This window comes from Botryllus schlosseri, unplaced genomic scaffold, assembly GCF_051294905.1.
Source record: "Botryllus schlosseri isolate E-star unplaced genomic scaffold, Bs_hap1 Bs93a, whole genome shotgun sequence".
Taxonomy (NCBI): Eukaryota; Metazoa; Chordata; class Ascidiacea; order Stolidobranchia; family Styelidae; genus Botryllus; species Botryllus schlosseri.
The window spans coordinates 14,899-21,240 of NW_027648702.1; the positions used below are offsets into that span (position 1 = coordinate 14,899).

The 6,342-nt window shown below is 40.7% G+C and overlaps 1 long non-coding RNA gene across 1 annotated transcript; it reads right to left on the reverse strand.

Annotated features, from left to right (window-relative positions):
* Positions 1–210: 210 nt before the first annotated feature.
* LOC145432695 (uncharacterized) lies at positions 211–1,289 on the reverse strand. Its single transcript, XR_013912931.1, has 2 exons — positions 405–1,289; positions 211–365 (listed from the first exon to the last, which is right to left on the reverse strand). It is a non-coding gene; the product is annotated as an uncharacterized LOC145432695 (long non-coding RNA).
* Positions 1,290–6,342: the final 5,053 nt, after the last annotated feature.

Sequence of the window (6,342 nt, forward strand, 5' to 3'; positions counted from 1 at the left end):
GTCAATTTCAAGTCATCAAGTAATCGATGTCGACTAAATCGCCGTATCTTGTATAAGTTTGGATTTTTATCCGATCACTGCAGTAATACAATGGCAATGTTCCTGGTGAGTAGAAGTATAGCTAACCAAAGTATTATAGGTTTAGCTGGCTGACTACTTAACCTGGAATCCTGTACTGTATCCTGGTGAGATCTTCTTAAGACGCCGATATACGCAAGACATACGAATATATTTCAGACGTTGTTACAAGTAGGTTTAGCAAATGAGTCTACTGATTCTCTCGAATCAGTAGTTTTATACTAGAGGCAAATTACTCTAGAACAGGATGTCTCTCAGTTTCGAGATATACACATTTCATGGTTGAACTATAGAGTATGAGTCATACTCTATAGTTGAACGACAACAGAGGTCTGTTACACAATCCCTTCAATGAAAAGGAAACCTAATTAGTTAAATTAAGTGGAAAAGCCAATTACACAACCATGAAATAACAACATCAATTTAAGATGTTTAGTCCAATAAGAATACGGAAAGGGTCTAATACAGGGGTGGGCAAACTTTTGAGCTCGCGGGCCGCATTCAACGTCTGAATCCATTCGCGGGCCGCACTATATAAAATTGAGATTATAAACCAAAACGCAATGTTGGTGTTTGATTATATAGTGAGGACATGGAGATAATGTATATGCTTATTTAAAACAAACCAAAGATTGCTTTGATGATATCGGACACACGTCAGAAACAGTGGCGAGATTTCATAGGCTGGTCGACCTCAATAACCAATTTGTCAAAACTATAGAGATGAAAGTCGGTTGCCTCGATTCTTAAAACAGGATTGTAATTTAAATCTGTGAAGAGCGATCTGTTCATAGATTTACTAATTCCGCTTTTGGTTCAGTTCCAGGACACACAATGCTGACAGCATCATAGCCATTTTACCTTCCAACACGCTTCTACTATGTGCAGATAAAATATGAATACCCCAATTCTACGCATACATATCGAATAATTTACCTAAGACACGCGCGAGTCGTTTTTTATAAGCACATCACTGAAATAATTAAAACTGGAGTGGCCAATCTGAAATCACATTCGTGATCCGAATGATGTCAATCTCGTTTAGGATTTATGTGATGTTTAGCAGTTGAAACCTTGCGAACTGCGTGGGCCTTGAGACCGGGCTGTCGCGCCAGAAATTACACATAAAAATATAGTAAGATTACCCTAGAACAGTGGCTCTTTTAAAGACACGCCCCCCCCCCTCTTATGACGGTGAAAGATTTCGTACGCCCCTTATCGTTATATCACAAAACGATACCAGGATGCTGGCAAACATAACGGATAGTTTGATGGCATGGAAGGTTACTACTGTGGATGAGAGATTTAAAAATATGAAATTAACACTAAATGCAGAGCAATAATTAAGCATTGGCTTTAAATCGCGCGAAGCGCGAAAAAAAATTTCAGCTGCCTTTCAGATGGGAACGCGCGCCCCAGTTTGAGAACCACTGCGTTAGAATTATCATGGTGAAATATACTAAGTAAAAGATTAGTCACGTCCCAGCATTAATTCGAATTTTAGTAGGCCTACGCTTTTTATCAATATTTTTAATAAGTTTCGTTTAACTCTCGCGGGCCGCACAGAACGGTGTTGCGGGCCGCATGCGGCCCGCGGGCCGTAGTTTGCCCACCCCTGGTCTAATAGATCAGGGATCTCTACCGTCCCTAATAGAAGGCACTTGAATAGGCAGATGAAAGTGTCTAGGCAATTATTCAACGACCCTTGTAGTGACTACACAATTACACAGAATATCTAACAATGACAAGGAATTGAGCTTAATTGCTAATAAACAAACTCATAATGTCAGAACATATTTTTCTACAGCTTTACTAATGTACAACGTAGGCAAACGGACTAACGAACACAACACAATTTTTAGCCTAACAAAAGCACAACACAATTTTTAGCCTCGAACATACCAGGCAATTGTAGCCTAAGAAAATACGAGACTAACACAAGATCGAACAATAGCAAAGGCATTAGGCCTATAATCTTTTTGTTTACTTAAGTGGCGTTGCACTAGTAAGGTTTTTATTAATTGTTTCCTAATATACAAGTCAACCTAAATGAAAATACACAGCACAACATCTAACACCAACAATACTAAATAATTCTAGCCTAACAAACAAATGCTAGAATAACACAATACAATACATCCCAGTAGGCTCAAATATCAAGTGAGTTACATCTGCCAAGTCTGGGAGGCTATCCAACTGCAAAACAAGTCCGTGGCCACCGAGATATACAATGTGGCCGTTACATAAAACTGATTATACTTCGATCAGTATAATTAAGACTGGGTATAAATCGACGTATACCTCAGTCTATCTCGCGCGCGGTGCACATCTGCTACTCATAGCTGAGGGGTATATCTGCCTGCTGTAGCATATAGAAAGCAGGTTTCAAATGGGGTCTGGCTCTTCTTTTCGGTGTGGAAAACAGCGTAATATATGTTTGAATTCCCGACTGGTCTGTCTTGAACAGACTTTAGGGAATCGGCTCTCGCAGTACCATAACTGCATATTTCGTACGTGGCGACATAATCGGTCGATTGATGTAGAGAGCGGTATTACGTCGGTAATCTGCTGTGGACATGTGGTCAACAGTCAGCATCATTTTGCCGCAGTTGTACTGTCGGCGTCAACCGTTTCCCGATTTCTCGTTCCGTTGCGAATCTGTACCGTTGATTTCGTAACACGAAATTTATGCCAGAATTGTTCCCCAAGTCGATCGAAAACGTACGATGTCCCTTTGACTATGAGAGCTCGATGCACCGGAAGCGAATGTGAATCGGTATCGTGCGAGCAATCTGAAATAGCACACGACAGCCAGCATCACTTTGAAAAGGACTTAACAACTAGGCTTAGCACGAATACGACACAAGAGAAACAAGCAACAATAAAATAAAATGAAATAAATGTCTCCAAAGCCCCGTAACTACAAGCTATATGGAGGGTAACTACTTGACGAATGGTAGTTTCAAACGTTTTGATGGCCATAGTTACTGTGATGACTATTTGATATGGGCGGCAATGCCGTATGGGCGGAACAGCACGATACGGAACCTAATTTATATTCACCGACATTTTGCGGAAAACATATTTGTCAATTTACAACGACTGTGCGCGAAGCGAAAAAGTCCTGGCTTCACTTGACTTTGATGAAAATTATTGTCGGTACTCCGTGAAACAGACCTGAAATTCCTCAGGCGATCTTTCTTATCGGAGGATCACACTACTTCTACTTGACAAACTGAAAATAGCGAAAAGTAAGTATGTAGATCACAAAATATTACTAAGTAGAAGTAGAAGTAGAGAAAATCATATCTAGAAGTACTTCGTGACGGTCTACCTCTTTTGCCGTGACGTAAGGCAGGGTAATACGGTAATTCCAAATGAAATAAACAAGGGCTGCACCTAACAGCATTTAAGGCAGTAAAGGTGTAATAAACGGTTGGCGATATGAGAAGCATACAACTCACGCAAGTTCTGAATTAAAAACATGCGGAGATATAGTGTGATAAAATGCTATCATAAACCTTCCAGGCTAAGGATCAACCTTACTGGACAATCTAAGAACGTCTCAGTAAGCTACGTGGCGCGTCGATTCAACTATATACTTTACAATCATGTAATGAGATTGGAATTCGAGTTACAGACGCGTTCTGCGAAATGAGAATGTCATAATTATATAAAAAATAATTATTGAACATTTTTCGTGGGATACGGATATTTAAAATATTTGAACCGAAATGAGCTGTTCCGTTATCTATAAGTAGCTAGACGTGATTTCTGATCAATGATGAAATTCCCATGACAAACCAATTACGGTGCACTCCATTGGCGGCGTCAACTTAAATATAATTATAATGCAGAATTTGCAATATGTGGAATAAGCGATTTCTGAATCGCATAGCCTATATTTGATGATCAACGTTACATATTCGAATGAATTCAAATTGGACACAAGATTTCGGTATTGAGAATCGGATAGATCCTGTACCAGCAGGATCATCACTATAAAAGTCGCATGCTGGCGCTGGCGTCCCAACTTCCGCATGTTCCCGACTGGATAGTGGTTCGGTATGAGTGAAAAAACCAGTACCAAACATCTAAAACTCAAACACGGTGACTTCATCTCAATTCTTCTTACATTAGGTAAACGTTGTCGAAACTGCATTAAATGGGGGAATTCTTGACAGCAAACCGGGGGGACAGCAATTTTTGCGCAGTGAGCTGAAATCCCATACAACGGCGATGCTAAGATCATTTAGACAATGTCCTTCATTCGATAACATATAGCCAGATAAATCACTCAAGCCGGAACGCAATTTGAGGTCAAAGAACCGTATACTAATTTTAAGCATGTACATTCAATTACGCAGAAACCCTCTTCCTATATGTCCACTGGACGCTCAAGGTCAATCCAGTGTCGTATGAAATCTAAGATGGCGCGTTACTGAGCCAACTTTACGAAACTACCCAAGCGAACGCATTAAGCGTTCTAGGGTACCTCAAAAATAAACGAAGTTAAGCATAAAATTATATAAATCGTCTAACGCTAGATCACGCCAACGTGAGAGTTGAAAGAAAATTTAAACAACTTCCTGTATCGAGGCGCGCAACATGTACGTCTGTAGAGCGGTTAACAATGGACGGCGTGTATTTCTAATTACAACGTCCTGAGCTGCGATAAGCGGTGTGTCGCTGAGAAATTTGAAAGGCAATACCAATTTAATAAGTTTGCCTGAAATGTAAAAATTTAGCTCGCACAATTTACTTTGTCAAGCCTGTAAGAGGATCTGAGACAATTCTGTATGAAAAAAACGAGCACGTGTAAATTTGAATTAGCCGCGCAAGTTGAAATCTCGCGGAGTATATCCTGTTCGCGACACGTATACGTCGTGTTCGCTATCGCGGGAAACAGGAAAAGGTTTCATGTAATTCGAATTTGAGTCGAAGCAATCATGTTCTGAAACGAAAAACGCGGTCGTCTGACGGCAAAAAATGAGAATTTTCCCGCGGTCTGTAAATTGCGACATGTATGGTAAACGTGTCTCTGACGTCACAACGTCCACGTGGTATCGACTGTACCACACCCGTGGCTGAATCGGTGAAATAAAACATGGCGCTTTTAAGGCCAAAAGGAAATCATGTTCACGAAACAGTCTCCTGTTAAATGGACCATGTAAAACTAAAGACAGTAACAAAAATAACACGGTCAACTCCGAAGCGGGCATAGCCAGTACACCACACCAAACGCAGGATTGCTGTATACAGATTCTACCACAACTAAAAATCCTGAGCCTGCACTGATTCTGTCAAATTTTTACAAAAATCAATCGAGTGCCAAGAGCGAACATCTGTACACTGGCGTGCTTTTTTATCGTAACTCATGTGGCGCCCAATGTGACGCCAGCACATAATGTGCCTTTTCGCGGAAGACGTAAGCGAGCTTTTGATTGAATTAAAAAGCTGTAATTCTTTCCGAATTCTACTGAGAGCCAATTTGAAAGCCATGAATCGCTCGGTTTGCGCGCAAGTGCGCAAGCCCGCAACGTTACTCTGCTGTGCACTATCTAACAGTTGAGCAGAAAATAATTGGGCCATAGTTAGCAGCGCGTAAACTAGACGCAAGCGTAATCTAGTCGAAACATCGAGTGGTGCGGCGCGCGCGTTTTCATTAAACTGCGATTTCCCGTCAAAACGGGAATTGTCCTGAACGACGTTGGTGTCAATTTGTGAATCAACATTTAAAAGTGAACTAGCCAACCAACGATCAACATTTGCGTGAGTATCAACTACTTCGTCACGCCAAGCGGGAATATCTAATTTGTGATCCTGAATAACACTTATATTAGACACGCTCTGTGAAGCTGAATCACATATAACCACCGGAAAGATCAAATCTGAGAAGTTATCGCTGTTAGACACATCGTCATTCATTCCGTTAATCTTACCTGGGAAAGCTCTTACGGGCTTAACAATTTTAGGGATATCAACGTTAGAATTAACGACTGTAGGTGTAGTTACTAGCCAAGGAGACAAAACATGCGCACAATATCTAATAATATACAACATGCAATACACGAATTGGCTAGGGAATTATAGGCTGTCGCGATACTTATTTCAGAATGCAATATAAGCACGTACCGTATATTGAATAATGTCCGGAAAATTGATAGTTCGATAGTTCGATGGCAACGTCGAAAGTCCTCGTACTCAACGTAGTAGCGTTTAAGATCTCGCTCGGGTCATCATGCAGTAATACAATTTGGGTTG